Below are 16,228 nucleotides of genomic sequence, written 5' to 3'. Positions count from 1 at the left end.
AGAAACTGCCAAAGGATGGACTGGGGAGACTTGAAACCGCCCTCCTCGCCCTGCAGTGGTCCCGGTTTCCAGCACAGGTTGAGCACCCTCCTCTGAATGTCTGACATCCAAAGCGCTCTGCAGTTGAAAACTTTGGGAGCCCGACATGGCCATGGTGCCACAAATGGGATTATTCTACTCCCGACCTCCTGAGACCCATCACAGTCACAATGCAGGTGCATTGGAAAGATTGTCCCTTCAGGCTCTGGGTCTGAGGAGCATCTGAAGTGCAAATGAAGGTCGTGTTTAGAATTGTCCCAGCCCCAGGTTACCTGTGAGGTCTAGGCAAGGTGTTCCAAAATCTGAAAAAATCCCAATCTGAAATGCTCTGGCCCCAGGCATTTGAAGAGGGGACGCTCAACCTGGGACACTTGGGAACCTGTTAAGAAATGTTGACAGTGAACAGAGGCCCCGGGGTGCTGGCCTAGAGGCCCCGGGGGCCGGCCTCTGCTCTCAGACCTTCGGGCTGCACAGGGTTAGCCCCGGGCTGAGGGCTTGAGGAGCCTCCCCCAGGCTGGGGGTGGCAGGCCCTCTCTCCCACGCGTCCCTTGTGTGTGGGGACCTCCTGCTAAAGAGGGTCCCGTCAGTCTGACTCCTTCATTGAATGAGGCACAAACGCGGCCTCTGGGGTCGGTTATGAAATGAGCTGCTTTTGGAGCAAAATAAAAACAAAAAAGAACAATAACAACAAAAAGCTTCCACCAAAGAGTTGTGTGGCTGGTGGACAGAGAGGAGTGGAGTCGGGGTGGCCGGTCACCATGGCGACGGCCCCGTGGTGTGGGGTCCTGATGTGGCCCTCTGGAGGAGCGTTAATCCCCACTTGGGGACAGGGACAACCCTGGCTGAGGTTGAGAGCTGGGGGAAGGGGCGGGGTGTGGCTCGGCCTTCCAGGATGCTGGACTCAAGGGCACGAGGCTAGGAAGTGTCTCGTCCCCGTCCCTCTCCGGCCCCCTCCTCCACTCCCTTCTGAGCGCGTGGGCCCCGTGTCTGAGCAGCTTGGTGGCCTGATCCGGCTGACCCGGGCCCTGCCACCCACCTCGGGGCTCTGGGTGCGACTTGGCCAGATGAACCCCCTGACCACAAACCCAGTCCTGCCAGAGCCTCTCTGCTGGGCTCCGGGTGACCCCGCGGGGGATGCGATCTTGCCCTTTCCTTTGGTGGCCCGTGACCTGACCATTATTGGCCGGCATCCCAGCCTGTCGACACCGCCGTCTCCAGGAAGAGGGGACCAGGCTTTGACTGCTCCCGGGGTCTCTGACAAGCCAGGTTGAAAGCCATGCAGGCCACTCAGATGCTCACCATTCCCGTCTTTTGGTGGACATCTTGCGGTGACAAGGGACGCAGGATGTCCCGGGCAGACTGTTTCTGGTGGAGTCCCCTCTGAGTGGGAGGTCTGTGCCCGTGTCCTGGGCCCTCCACACTTAACAGGGCGTCTGGCTGAGGGCAGGTCCCTGAATACCTGTGGTTGAAAGAGTGGACGTCTGGGCTCCCGCCCCTGTTCCCCTCTGACTCGTTGTGTGACCTGCAGCCACCGGGGGGCCCCTGCAGATTGTTCCCACCTGAACATCTCTCTGGGAAGTTGGGAGAATTCCATTGTTCTGACGTGTCAGAGGCGGCATGGCCCGTCATCGGTGAGGTCACAAGGGTGGCTTCGGTATTACAAGTGCTCACAGCCAGACTGGGTTCACAGCCTGGTGTCCACATTCCCCCACGGGGTGACCGCGGGCAGGTCACACAGCCCCTCTGAGATGCCCTCCCTGATCTATAATACGGGGTGAATCACGCCCACCCTGCAGGGCCACCCGAGGTGCGTGCGTGTCCTGCTCAGGGGCCCCCGTGGGTGTCCACTGCTGGGTCCACTTGCTCCTGACTTGGTGGCTTCTGTCCTCCGGAGTGTGAGCCTCCGCATGGAGCTCGGGGCCAGGCGCAGGAGGGTGGTGAGGCCGCGGGCCCCTCCCCTGAGGGGGCCTCGCTATCAGGATTGCCACGCGTGATTGACGGCCAGGGCGGACCGCTTGGTGCCTCGTAAATCCGTCAGAGGAGCAGCGACCCTCTGGGTGGACGGCATCTTGTCCTTAGGGTGGGGCGCTGAGTGTCCTCCAGATGGGAAGTTCGTTTAGCCCTGGCCCAGGACGTGGGCAGGACGTCATTGGTGAGGATGTACATGGGTGAGTCATTGTCCTTCTTCAAGGATGGCTCGGGCATGTCCTCGGCCCCTTCAGCTGGCAGCGGGGAGACGTCCTTGCAGGAAGATGGCCCTGTTTCCTTGGGATGTTTTTTCTGAAGCTGGCTTCCTCGACGGGCTGTAACTGCGTTCCGTTCCCACGCGAAGCCTCCAAGTGGCCCTGGGGGAGGCTGTGCTGACAGGTTATTTGGGTTTGACATGGGATGATGACAGGAGGACCATTTATTTTATATGACAAAAAAACTTAACATTATTCCTGGGTGTGGTGGCGCTCGCCTCTGTTCCCAGCAACTCTGGAGGCTGAGGCAGGAGGATTGCAGGTTCGAGGCCAGCCTCAACAACTCAGCAAGAACTACTAAAGACAGTAGGAACTACTAAAGACAAACCAGAACAAACTGCAAATACCTCTACGCTGTGCTCACTGTTGCTAGCAAAGTTCCCCTGGCAGGAATTGCCTCCCTTGATACTTCTCCCAAATAAGCATAATCCCAGAGTGTCACTGGACCAAGGTTCATACCTCCCTTGGGAGAATTGGCTGTAATCTGATTTTGGCTTCAGGGTTTTCTTATTTCAGTGCCCTGCAAACCCCTAACCATTAAGACAACAATTGTTTTTTTTTTAAAAAAAAAAAAAACCCGTGTAGTCGATGGTATTCTTAGCAGAGCTGCACTCTGATGTCTTGTAATTTTCCTGGTTCTCTGCTGCCTCCCTGGCCCCAAAATAAATCGTAATTGCCCATCAGATCAACTGGCGTCAAGTCACCCAAAGTTCAGGGGCTGCCAAGTGCATATTTGTGGGCCGAGCCATCTGTGGGCCGCGGGGCTCGGCTCTGCCCAGGGCAGGGCTCTGCTGTCACCATGAATAGGGCATAATTGCCCCTCCTGTCCGCGGGGTAGGCGCACCCATCCTTCAGCCTCGCCAGCTGCCTGGTCCGCCTGCCGCCTGGTCCGCCCGCCCGTGGGCCCCCTGAAGCCCAACATCCCCAGCCCCTCAATGAGTCTTCACAACAACCCAGAGGAAGGTCTCTGACGACCCCATTTCCCTGATCAGTTAACGGATGCTCAGAGAGGTCGAGCGGTTTGCCAAGATCACACAGCTGCTGAATGACAGAACGGGCCCATCTGGCCTGGCTAGACCGCAGGAGAGGGGAAGCAGCACTCTGTCTCCCCCAGGAGCAACGTTCCCTGCAGGGTCTCCTTCCTAGCTGCTCAAGCTGAGGCCTGGGGTGTGCTCTGGACCAAAGGCAGGAGGGAAGGCGCAGGAGGTGTCCCGCTAGGCAACTGCGGATTCGTATGTTGTGTACGGAACCTTATATTGGGCTCTGCAGAGGAGGCTCCTTCTTCTCCTGGCTGAGCCAGGCTAAGCAGGCGTCACCGCAGGAACTCTGCTGTGGGACGGCACACTCTGGTGACAGGTGGATGCTGGGCGCGTTGATTCAATTGCAAGTGTGGGTGGGTGAAAGTCTGCCCAGGGTCGAGCCCAGGGTGGGCAGTCTCCCAGCCCCCACCCAAGGAGCTTTTGGAGCATTGCTTGACAAAATCTGCTTCTTCTGCAGACATTTCTAGAATAAACGGGGAAAGGCACAGGAAGAGGGCCCCTTAGCATCTGAGTGCTGGGTGACAGGTTTTTGCAAAGTTACGGGACTTTGGTTGTGAGTAGCACCTCTCCTGGCGGGGTGCACGTGGAGGAGCTCCACAAGGAGCTGGCACGTGCGTGGGTCACAGCAGACTTCATGTGACAAGGAGAGGGGATGGCGGTGCAGACAGAGCAGCCGGAGCTGGGGCACACAGGAGACCCGGGAGGAGTTTGTGGCCAGAGTCAGGGTGAGGCTGGGAGCTGGCTGGAGACGGGGCAGGAGAGGCTGGTGCCAGGAGATGGGTCTCACCCACCATTCTGGAGGGGTGAGTGGTCAGGGCTGGTGTCACCAGGGCTCACAGGAGCGAGTGTGCAACTTAGGAACCAGCTCGGCTCCCGGCGGCTGCCCATCACGGATTAAATGGATTAGATCAGGGGCTCTCCAGCCTGGACGCACATGGATCCACTCGGGGGCTTCTAAAAACTGACCCGTGCCCAGGCTCCTCCCTGGAGATTCTGATCTTGTCTGTCTGGGATGCGGCCGGGGTGTTGATATTCCAGAGCTGCCTCCTGAGGCTCAGGGGCGGCCGAACTCAATAGCACTGGGTCGGAGGGTCTTTAGGGACTGGGGCCCTTGGCTTCAAATATCTTTGATTCCTTGATTCTAACATGACCGGCCACTTGAAAGCCACTCCAGGTGTGTGCGTGGGGAGTGTTCATTAAGTTCCCACTCTTTGCATATGAAGGCCCGTGTCTACTCTGCCACCAAGACATGGGGCGACTGTCCCTCATCTGCTCAATGAATAGTTGTGGGTCTGCTGTCTTGAGGTTGGACACTTGACCAGCACCACGCAGATAAATCCAGAAGCCAAACCTCCAGAGAAAGTGTTGGGACAAGCCCATATAAGCACCCTGGACCCCCGCCCCCCGCTTGATCCCAGACTCGTCCAGGCCAGGCATCAGGTGGGGGGTCCCTGAAGGATCAGATGCCATCTCACAGATCAGCAAGTGGGCCGAGGGCTATCTGTCTTTCCAGCTGCTGTTTGGGAAGAAGGATCCTGTCTGGTGCTACATACTAGGGTGGGCAAGAAGGAGCACCAGGGGACAGTCCCCAATGCTTCATTGCCAACCACCTGGTAAATGACAGGGCCATCTAATTATCTTGCTTTGACCCAACAGCTGTCTACCAGCCCAAGCGGGATTGATTGATTCAGGCGTAGACTGGCTCCGTGTGCGGGGTGGTTACTTACTGTCAGGCCACCAGAACGGCAGCTGGCGGGCAGTGACGAGCTAGGCCGCTCACCTGGCCTCACACACGGCGCTCGGGAGCGTGCTCCATTATTAATTGCAAATTACAATGGCCCAGCCAGGCTCACGGCGGAAGCCAGGGACAGTGGGCTGCCTGGTTTTTGCCTTGGTTAGTGGGTCCATTATTCCCTGGTCAGTGAAGCTGCCCTGGTCAGATTTCCAATCAAGGCAGGACAGATGGGGACGCTAGACTTAGATGCGACTTGAGTCAAAGGAGAGGATTGGGTGCTTGAGGGAACTGGAGAGTCTCTGCCCAGTGTAGGGCCTGAGGCCGTTACCCAACTGTCCCAAACCTTGGTTTCCTGGTCTATAACATAAGGGCCCAGCACCAGTCCTGCAGGTTGGTGAGAGTCCACGTCATGTATCAGAGGTACCCAGGTGAAGAGTTGGTGGAATTGGTGGTCGTGCATTGTCTGGATGGAGCTGGGTGACTGGGGCCAACTCTTAGCGAGTCTGGGCCTTTCCTAGGCCCCTGCGTGACAGGCGCAGACATTCTGCAGGCACATTGGGGATTGTGTTGAATAATCATAAGATAAATGATTTGCTCCTGCCTGAGACTCCCAGCTAGAGTCATTAGGAGCACATCCTACATCTTGATTCATGTCGTGGGTCTCGCAGACTCTGCTGATCAGGAAGCTTGATGGAGCAGCACGAGGCCGCGCGGCGCGTGCCTCTGTGGGTACGTGTGTGCGTGTGTGGATGCGTGGGGCCACGCCATGTGCCCTGGAAAACGGGCAGACCCCGCGTGGGTGGTTCAAAAGACCCCCGTGGCTGTGTGTGCCAGTCTCGGTACCTAGCCGAGCCCCTCAGTAGCAGATGGTGGTCCCGACGCTGCGCCATGGACCCCACAGAGGGGTCCACATTTAACTGGGGCTTTCTCTACAGACAGTTGTTCTGATCCAGAAACAGAAGTTTCAAGAACGAGCTTCCCTTTCCCTGGTGCTTTCTGATCTGGAGAAGCAGCACGCCGCTCGACGGGGTCTTCCCGGGTCAGTCCGCAGAAATATAATCTGACATACTTCAGCGCGAGAAGGGTATTCGGGTGACAAAATGACCTCAGCAATTGCCAAATGGCACTACAGCTGTACGAGCTGCCATTGTCCTGAAAGTTATTTCCCGAATTACCCTCAATTATACGAGGCTTCCACATAATTTGATTTTTCTGTAAATGACCAACTCAGGTTGCTTCTTGGCCAACTCGATTTCAACCTTGTCGGATGGATGGAGCTGAACCGAAGCCTGTGCTCATCGTCAGGCTCCTTGTAGGAGAGACGCTGGGGGAGGCGGTGGCAGGGGCCGGGGTCAGGAGGAAAGCCGGCCGCCCACCCCACCTCCACCAGCACTGGTGACCCTGTGTGTACCACAGGAATAAATACCAGGGGGACAGTTATGAAGGATCCATGGAAAACATGGGGGGTGCCATACACATGCAAGCTGCCCAGACCCTGCTGAATTTTTCAATTCACTCAGATGAAACCTCCTCCTAGAAGCTCTCCTTGATTTCTCCCCACTCCAAGCTCAGGTTAAACGTTTTTCTAGGACGGTGCTGTCCACCAGCAGTGTAGGTCAGTCACACATAAAAGCTGAAACTTTCTGCTAGTCAGAGTGAAAAGTAGAAAGAGAACAATCGTTTTATTTATCTGAGGCCGAGCCCTGGAGCTCCTATTCCTAGGACAGAGGCCGCCGCAGTTTCTGGAGCTGCTCGGCTGATCTCTGTCTACACCACCCCAAGGGGACACCGACAGCTTGGCAGGCAGTGGGTGGCCCTGGAAGGAAGCTGGCCCTCCCGGGACGCACCACAGGGCGTGACGGCCAGCCAACTCCAGGGCTGCCTAAAATGGCCTGTGGCAGCCTTGCTTAACTCAGGGATCGAAAGCCACAAAATGGCCAATCCGCAGGTCTGGCAGTCACACTGAGCACGGAGAAGCCCTCTGGCTTCCTCCAGCACCAGGACGCCCACAGATCCATCCTCGGATGAAGCAGATGGCCAGCCCAGGGACGTGGCTTGGCATGCTTGGGTTCCGGCCCTGGGTCCCGCCCCAGTGTTTGGGGGAGAGTCCTGAAGCCATTCCGTCTAAAAGTGGCCACGGGCCCCAGGCCCTGGAACCAGCCACCTGGGCTGGGATTCCTGTGCCACCTGCTGTGTGCGTAGGTGAGCTTCTTGCCCACTCTGGGCCCCAGCGTCCTCACTTGGGGAAGGAGGACAGCCGCCTTACCTACCTCAAGTTCTTGTGAAAACTCAGTGCATCCAGATCAGGTGCTGGGAGGGTGCCGGGCCAGGGGCGAGGGCTGTTGCAGTTGTGATTCAGGCACGATCAAGGCGATTTGGAAGACGGAGGTTCAATGTGGCCTAGTCGGGTCGTCTTGCTCCTGCTGAAGGGAAACACCATCTCTAGATCAGGGGTTGCACTTTAGAATAGGAAAAAAAAATTATATATATATATATATGGAAGGAAGGAGGGAGGGAGGAGAAGGAAATTTTAAAACGAGGTACCAAAGTCTGCGTTGCTGACACCGGGAAGCGAGAAGAGTCCTGGCCGCTCCCCGGGCACCGCGAGCTTCTGCTTTCCCCTGGCAGGTAGGCAGGACCCTTGGGGCACAAGCTGTGCTCGGGCAGCCATGGGTGCCCGTCCGTGGCCGGGAGCTGGGTCACATGGACTGGACGGCAGACCCTGGGTTCCTCTGTCCAGAGGTCGGTGTCGCCTGTTCAAAGGTGACCATGGTTCATCCTGCGGAGAAGAGGGAGGGGCACTGATGGGTGCCCTGGAAGCAGAGGTCACTGTAGACCTCAGAGGGCAGCCCTGGCCTCCTGGGGGTTACGGGCCTGGGATGAAGGGGGTGGGTGGGTTGGGGAGCAGAGGCCCTTAGACGGCCATGGGTTGGGGTGTTTCTGACTACACCTGCCCCCACACCCAGCCTTCACCTCCAAGGGACATTTGAAGTCTCATCTTCCCCTCCTGACCCTTCCCTACCACCCCCCCCCCGCCCCGTGTCCCGAGTTCGGATTCTGCCTGTCCCACTTCCTAGCCATGAGATCTTGACCAGTCAGCTCAACCTCCTGGGGCCTCGAGTTCCTCATCTGGAAAACAGGAATGACTTATTTCAGCTAACGAGGCCACTCGGGTACCGAGGTTAAAACCAGAGGGGCTGAGTCAGGCAGCCTGGGAACCCCCTACTTACTGGCAGAGTGACTCGGCATCTGCTCCCTAGTCTCTCTGTGCCTCAGTTTCCTCTATCTGTTCAATGGGGATGATAACGGAACCAGCTCAGTTGACTTGTGTAAAATCTAGAACAGTGGCTGGGACATGTCAGTGAGGGTTGTCCTTGCTGTTATTATGGCTTCATGTTCATCCTTTAAACTTCCCAATGTTCTTCTTCCCCAAAAATTATAATCCCAGTTTGGGTCCGAGGTGCTGCCTCTAAGGGAACCCAGTGGTCTGTGCAGGACACTGTCACCGGCACCCTGCTGCCGCTTCTCAATGTTCCCGACTTTACAGATGAGGAAACTGAGGCCTGAGGGGCTTTTGCTGCTGTTGAGACGCCAGGTCGTCCTGCCTGTTTGGGGAACTGCGCAGCCTGGTTCCGTTCAGGCTCTTGAGACCAGGCCAGGGCCCCACCAGCTTAGCTGGGGTAGAGACTCCAACTGGATGAGTGATCTGGACTCCTCTGGTTCTGTTACTGGTCTTAGGTAGAGACCGGTCCCCTCCCTCTCCGGTGGCTTCTGGGAGGTGTACACTGGGCTGGTAAATGGACTGCCCGGCGCCTGCTGGAGCACGTGGCCAGCTGGCCCTCGGGCAGAGGAAGACCAGTGCTGCTCCCATGTGCCTGGGCGGAGAGTCTGGGGGTGCCTCCTGTCCCAGCAGGCGGGATTCCTGGGGTGGACGCAGGGCATGATGGAATGCGGGGCTACCACATCCTGTGCCGGAAGCTTCTTCCCCCTTCCTGGCTGGTCCCCTCTCTCAGAAACCCAGCCCCGCCCCAAGTCAGGCCCAGCATCCTTGAGCGGGGAACGGCGTTGCTCAGGCCAGAGACTGTGCCTGACACAGGGAGGGAGCCAGAGGTTCTTCTGTGGATTTGGAACTTTTATTTCCACCAAAAAAAACAAGGAAATGTTCGGAGGCTGCTTTTAGATCCTCCTCTTTTGAGTTTTCCCTGCCTGGGCAGAGTCACCACGTGTGATTTTCTTCCTGATTCACTCTTCTTGTCCAAAGGAGCCTATTTCAGTCACTCCGCCGAGTTCTTGTTTTGAGCTCAGTGGACACTCCAGCAACCGTCTTTAATGCACTTGTGGGGCCTGGTCAAGGACTGGTATTCAGAGGGGAGTCGAGATGGTCCCGGGTCTTGTTCCCAACCAACAGGAAGTTCAAAGCCCTGACGGCCCCAGACAGGCAGCTGGGAAAGGCTGGCGGAGGTGCCCGGCCAAGCGCTGACTCCCCAGCCTCAGTCAAGTTCACCGAGGGAACTGGAGGACGTCCCTGCAGGTAGCGAATTACAGCCCACGGGATTTGCAGATGGAACATTCTGGTGTATCCTTTTGATCCAAGAGTGCCCTGGACGTCTGTTAGCAAGCAGCAGCTTAGGATCTTTGCAGAGGGACAAATTTGAATTGGAGAAGGACTATCTCTTAGCTATTAAGTGAACCCCGCCAGCCGCCCAGCACTGAGGCTTCGTTATTTGTCATTGTCATTCCCAGCAAACCCCCGTTCCGAGCCTGATGGGGACTTCTTGAACATCCCATTGCATTTTATAGGGAAGTCGTGGGGCCAGAGTGGCCTTTGGAAAGGAGGAGGCCCCAAGGCTGCCTTGAGACGCGTCCCTCAGAGGCATTCTGTCACCACAGACTAGCTGGCCAATGGTGTCGCCCCCTTCCTGTGTTCCCTGTTGGTGACACCGGGGACTGTCATCCGCAGAACAGTTCATCTCAGTCCCAGATCCCATCCCCAGCTCGCGGGCGGGCGGTTTTTGACAGGATAAATGAGCTGGTGCCCGAAACCCAGGGTGACTTCTTTAAGGAATTGGCAGCTAGGAGGAGAGCTGGGAGGGGCTGACGTCCAATTATTCATGGTCACCAGGGACAGGAACTGAATGAGGAACAGAGGTCCACACACAGGCTCCCTGTGTCGCGTTCATCGATCGCCTCCCGGCCAACGTCCTCCAACGGCACCAGGACACGGGCCAAGCTCCTGAGAGGGCAGCCGATCAAGTTCACCTGCCAGCCCCCTTCTAATGAGAAGTGTCAGGAGGGACCGGGATGAACAGAAATCCCCACCCCCGGCTTATTTATTTGTGTGTTTATTTATTTTTCTTCCTCATCCAGAGTACAGTGTCCATTTTTCTTGAGCAAGTGTCCAAATGGAGGTTCTTTTGTGGGCTGGTTGTTTCTTTGTTGTCACCTCAGGGGACAGTATAGGATGTGGTGATTTTCTTTAAGCTAAAAAAAAAAAAAAAAAGCCAATCCGCACTTGATCGGGATTCAGGCCCACACCATGTTAAATAAAAACCGGGAGCTGAGAGGAGAGTGGCTGGGATTGATAATTGGCCCCCCTTAGGATATTATGATGTAACAAGTCAGAGAGGAAGAAGCGATGAGTATCTCCTTAAGATAAGGCCTTGCCAAAAACAGCCCGTGGCAAATGGCAGCCATTTGTCATGGATTAGTGTGCAGGGAGCAGTCTGTTTTGAGCCCAGGAAACCCCTCCATCGGTTCATTGTGCAAATACAACTTGCTAAGTATCCTGGACCAAATCCAGAGCACACCTCGGGCACCAGCGGGGTGGGATCCTGGGAGTTCCGTGGGCTACGGTCACCCTATTGTGGGGGCACCTGGGCAAAGGATTATTGGGGGAATAAAAACTACCCCAGCCTCAAAGTGAACTAGTGTGACACAGGTGGTTAAACCAGTTAAAGGAATGGTAAGCAGATCTGTCTTCTTCCTTTCTGGTGTGGTCCTTGATCTTGACCTTGACCTTGACCCTGATCTTGACCCTGACTCAGGGTAGTTCAAAACCCAAGGTCTGCAACTGATCACATCTACATCCTAATCCCCAGAGCCTGTGGGTTACCTGTGTGACAAGAGGTCAGTCAGAGGTGGAAGATGGTAGATTATCCTGGGTTTCTAGAGGGCGGAGTGTCAGAGCTGGAAAAGGAGGGGTGTGGCTGGCAGCAGAGCTTGGAGGGATGTGAGGAGGGGGCTGTGAGCTGAGGAGTGTTAAGTGGACGAGGCTGGAAAAGGCACAGGACAGTTTTCCTTTTTTGTGGTACTGCGGACTGAACTCAAGGGCGTTCTGCCTCTGAGCCGCATTCCCATTCCCAGCCCTTTTAATTTTTTTAAGCTTGAGACAGGGTCTTGCTAAGTGGCTTGGGCTGGCCTCAAACCCGCCATCTTCCTGCCTCTGCCATCTTCCTGCCTTGGTTGCTGGGATGACAGATGTGTAGCCACAGTGCCCTGCAGAAGGGATCTCCCCTGGGAGTCACCAGAAGGCCCCCAACCCTGCCAACGTCTGGATTTAATACGTGTGACCTCCAGAACTGCAAGAGTAGATCTGTGTGGTCTTGGGCTGCTGAGTTAGTGGAGATTTGTTACAGCAGCAGTAAGACACTAATACACACGCCCATTGTTTTAGTCGGCCCTAAGCATCCCTCCCCTATATCCAAGCTCCAAGCAGAGCCCGGGAGATGCTGGGTCCATGGTGAGCAGAATCCCACAGCAGCGAGATGAGCCTGAAAAATGAAAATAGAGGTACTCCTTGGTGTATGATGGGATCACCTCCTGATAAGCCCATGGTGAAGGTAGACATCCTCAGTGGGATCATCGTAAGTCGGGGACTGTCTGTGTGGTGATGGTGGAGGGGATCTGTCTCCTCGGGCACTATTGCTATGAAAAGGCCTAACAAAGCCGGGCTTGGTGGTGCAGGCCTGAAATGCCAGCAACTTGGGAGGCTGAGGCAGGAGGACTGCAAGTTCAAGACCAGCCTCAGCAACTTAGTGAGGCCCCAAGCAAAAGGACTGGGGGGTGGCTCAGTGGTTAAGCACTCCTGGGTCCAATCCCAGTACCAAAAAAGGAAAGAAGAGAAAGATCGAACAAAGCTCAGTGTAAACCAGCACCACTGCGGACCCACTGGCTCATGGGAGCTCACAGACAGGAACCAGGCCGAGACACACGGCCTCTGTCCTTCCTGGGCTGGTAAGCGCTCTCTGGCAGCCACACTTCCCACCTGAAATTTGCATTGGATCAGGGTTTCGTTCCTGTAGGTGGGAGGCTTACCACTGGATTGAGTCAGTACATTAAACATTTTTTTTTGAGGGATTAAGCAAATATTTGGAGTTAATGGTGTTAGATTGGTGGAGATTTTCCTTCGTGACTTTATAACGCTTACGGTGTTTTCAAGGTACCGTCACTTTGAAAAAACTACTTGCTACGGTTTGGATATGCTGTGCCTTGTGTCCCTCGTGGGTTTATGTGTTGGAAACTTGGTCCCCAGTGTGGTGACAATGGGGATGGTGGCACCTTTAAGAGGTGGAGCCTAGTGGGAAGTGACTAGGTCACTGGGGGCCCTGTCCTCAGAAGGTATTGTGCTCTCATGGGGCCCGGGTAGCTCTTATAGCAACAGAGGATTGCTTTAAGAGAGCAGCCCCCTCCCCACTCTCCGGCTCCCTGACCCTCCGTGGTCCCCTCCCTCCTGCACACTGCTCTTTGCTGTGAGTCCCTTGCCAGAGCCGACGCCATGCTGTTGGGACTTTCTGCCTCCCAAACTGTGAGCTAAATGAACTTATTTTCTTTATAAGTTAGTTGCCCAGCCTCAGGTGTTTAGTTATAGCCATGTGGAGAGTGGGGGGCATCTCCCCATTTAACACATTCAAAGAAAAGGAAGCTCAAAGATACTAGATAACTCTCCTAAGGCAAGCTCTCAGTGAGCGACCCGTGAGGCTGGACCTGACCATGGAGACTACGGAGGGGAGAAGAGCATCCTGGCTCAGAGCAGACGGCGACGCCCATTCCTAGCTGGGTGACCTCGGGCAAGTTCCTTAACCCCTCTGTGCCTCAGTTTCCCCATCCGTCAATGTAAGAATGTTAATGGCATCTGCCTTATGGGCTTGTGGTGAGAGAAGGCCCCGGGCAGTGCCAGGCACACAGCAAGAGTATGTAGTTGTTTAGTAGCAGCAGCAGTAGCCTCAGCAACCATGGCTGAGGGTCAGTAGGCTCCGGGTTCAGTGTCAGGTCAAGATCACCCAGAGCCAGGGCTCCCCCTGGCCATCCCACCCTGGAGCAGAGCACACAACTACCCGTGTGTTCATCTCTAGACCCGGGTCAGCCGTGTTTTCTATAAAGGGCCAGATAGTGGATGTCCTGGGGTCTCCTTGGCGGCTCCCCAACTCTATCCTCTGGTGAAAGCAGCCAAAGGCCGTATGCAAATGAGTGGGCGTGGCTGGATTGGCCCACGGGGTCTGTGCTCTGGACTTGCTGGGAGTCAGAAGTCCTGAGTTCAAGTCCCAGCCTCTCCCACTCCAAAGGTTCTGGAGCCAATCAAGAACGTTCTCTGGACTCAGGGCCCTCGCCTCTAAAACCAGAGGCAGCCATACCTCCCTTTAGAGATGGCGAGACGGCGGGGCTGTCCATAAGCCCTAGAGTGCGGCGCTGAGTGTGGTTACTGGTGTCTTATTTCTGAGGTGCTCTCAGGGCCCAGCCACCTGTGGCACTCACGTGGTATCAAATCCTGGGCGCTGGCTGAGTGGCCCTGCTGCTGCAGCTGTATTATGGAATCATGAAAGGGTCACTTCAGTTGCTTCCATCTTAGGGGAGGGTGTGAGGCACACATCAGCCCCCCAGAGCGTCCCTTTGCACCCTGAGAAGCTTCTCCAGGAAGAGCGCCTTGGTTTAGGCCAAGTTCATCTCCATGTAGAGTGGCAAGTGAGCCCGATGGTTGTGACCAAGGCTGCTCGTCTCGGTGCCCTGGGCCAACAGCGGAACCTGGGTCTTTATCTAGGGAAGATGGTGACTCCCCTGGCAGAATCCAGAGTGGGTGTGAGCAGAAGCCACAGCTGCGCCCCCTCCCCAGCACCCGGGGACGGTCACTGCTGTTATGTGCAGACCTCGTTCCTCATTCCTGAGGTTTGAAGAGGGGTCGGTGCATAATCAGCAAGAGAAGAAAGAGAAGGAGGTGGATGGAATGAGAGAGGTGGTCGTCGCAGCAAGAAAGACTTGGGAGGAGCCGGCACCCTGGCCTTCACCAGAGACACCGTGTGCGTGGTCCCCAAGTCCCCTGGGCCTCCTGGACATTGTACTTGGGACCCTTTGGCATTTGCATCTTGGAATCAAAGGGATTGGCTCTGGAGCCAGTTTCAAGTATGGTACTTGGGACGAGTTTGTGGAATGAAGGTGCGATCGGGGCTTGTCACGTGTTTTTTGCAGAAGGAAGGAAGGACAGAATGGACGGACAGGAACATGGAAAGGACGGCCATACGGGCCTCGGATGGCTGGTGTGAGCATTGAGTGGGACAATGTGCTTGGAACCAGTAGCTCAGAGCCTGGCACCAGCCCGCACCCGCTTGGCCAGTGCTGCTGACATTTTCCCCAGGACTGTCCATCAGACTGAGGGGCGAAAACAGCAGATGTTTATTTTCTCACAGTTCTGGAGGCTGGAAGTCCAAGACCAAGGGGCCAGCAGGGCCGCTGTATGGGCCCCTCCCTGGCTTGCAGGTGGCCACCCTCTTGCTGGGTGGCTTTCCTTGGCCTGAGCGTGCTCCTGGTGTCTCTTGTAAGATCCTCAGTCCCCTGGGACGAGGTCCCTACCTTTATGCCCTCATTTACCCTGGGTCCCCTCCTTAAAGGCCGTGTCTCCAGACACAGTCACCCTGCGGGGTAGAATTAGGGGAGACACAGCTCGGTCCCTAACACCAGGTGAAGAATCTGGCTTTGCTTTTGGAGCCACGAGGCTGGTCACTAAAGGCCTGCACAGACTCCAGCCATTGGGATGAGCTTTTCCTGGGGTGAGAAGCCAAGGCCGCCTCTGTGTTCTAGAACACAGGATGAGCTCCTGTCCCCGTGTCCCTCTGTGTATCCGTGCCCAGCTCTGCCCTCCGGAAGCCCCATGGCCACCCTTATTCTCTCTACTATCAGGTGACTTGCTAATGAAAGAAAAAGAAAATACCTGCACTGTCTTCCAAGGGACTCCTTGCAGCGGGTGCCCCCGGGATTGAGATCGACCGTGTGAACCGGTGATGTGGTCTCAGGGAGCTCTCCGCGATCTCATTTACTTTTCTATCTTCTTTTTCATCTCCAAAGCTTCTGGGAAGACAGTAAAAGCTCATTAATTTGAACCCTGTTAATTTGAAAGATGTAACATTTCCTCCAAGTTCACCAGGAAGAAGGAATCTGTGAAACTAATTAATAGTGGGAACATAATTAGGAAAGAAGAGTCGCGCCGAGCTGGGAGGTACCTGGAGATGACCCAATCCTTTCTCTTGGCTTGTTTCCTTTCAAAGGAAGAAATTGAGAACAGAGAGGTTAGGTGACTTCTCCAAGATCACACCGCAGAGCTGCTGAACCTCCTTCAGGACACCAGCTGAATACACGGAGTCTTGTTTGTGAAAAACACAGGCTCGTTATTAGCTGCGGGTTCCTTTTACTATGTGAACTTCAAGTATGAAAAAATACATATTTTAAGAAATATTCTGTCTTTCAGGTTTCCCACTAAGTATGACTGGCCTTCTCCCAAGTTAGCTGGAGCTATTTGGGGGCAGATTTCATAGTGATTTAATTAAAAAAAAAAAAAAAAGCTTTCTAAAACCTCATAAAACCTCTGTACAATTCATCCTGACCCACACTCCCTCCTACAATTATGTCACTAACAAGTCCTTTCTCAAAAACCAGAACTTTTGTCTATTCATGAGAACCTTAAAAGCAGCATTCACCGAGCCCCTGAGAAACGAGGCGAACTGTGGCACTTCCCGGGCAACCCTGCGTGAGAGCCTGCAGGGGGGGGGGGCAGCGCAGGGCTCCACGTTTCTCTTAATCGTCCCTCTGACTCCGGGCAGCCCCCAACGGGAGTCAGACTATACCTGTGGACGCCAATGCCGCCCTTCCTGGAGATCCCCAGGAACGGCCTGTTCTCGACGCCGTTT

General features: G+C 55.4%; 1 protein-coding gene across 2 annotated transcripts in view; it reads left to right on the top strand.

The window, feature by feature from the left end:
• Positions 1-16,228, top strand: part of Chst11 (carbohydrate sulfotransferase 11) — a 216,464-nt gene that overhangs the window by 112,424 nt on the left and 87,812 nt on the right. The gene's annotated exons all lie outside the window — the stretch shown is intronic.

This window comes from Marmota flaviventris, chromosome 3, assembly GCF_047511675.1.
Source record: "Marmota flaviventris isolate mMarFla1 chromosome 3, mMarFla1.hap1, whole genome shotgun sequence".
Classification (NCBI taxonomy): Eukaryota; Metazoa; Chordata; class Mammalia; order Rodentia; family Sciuridae; genus Marmota; species Marmota flaviventris.
Note: the sequence above shows the minus strand (reverse complement) of the source record. Positions and strands in the feature narration are given on the sequence as shown.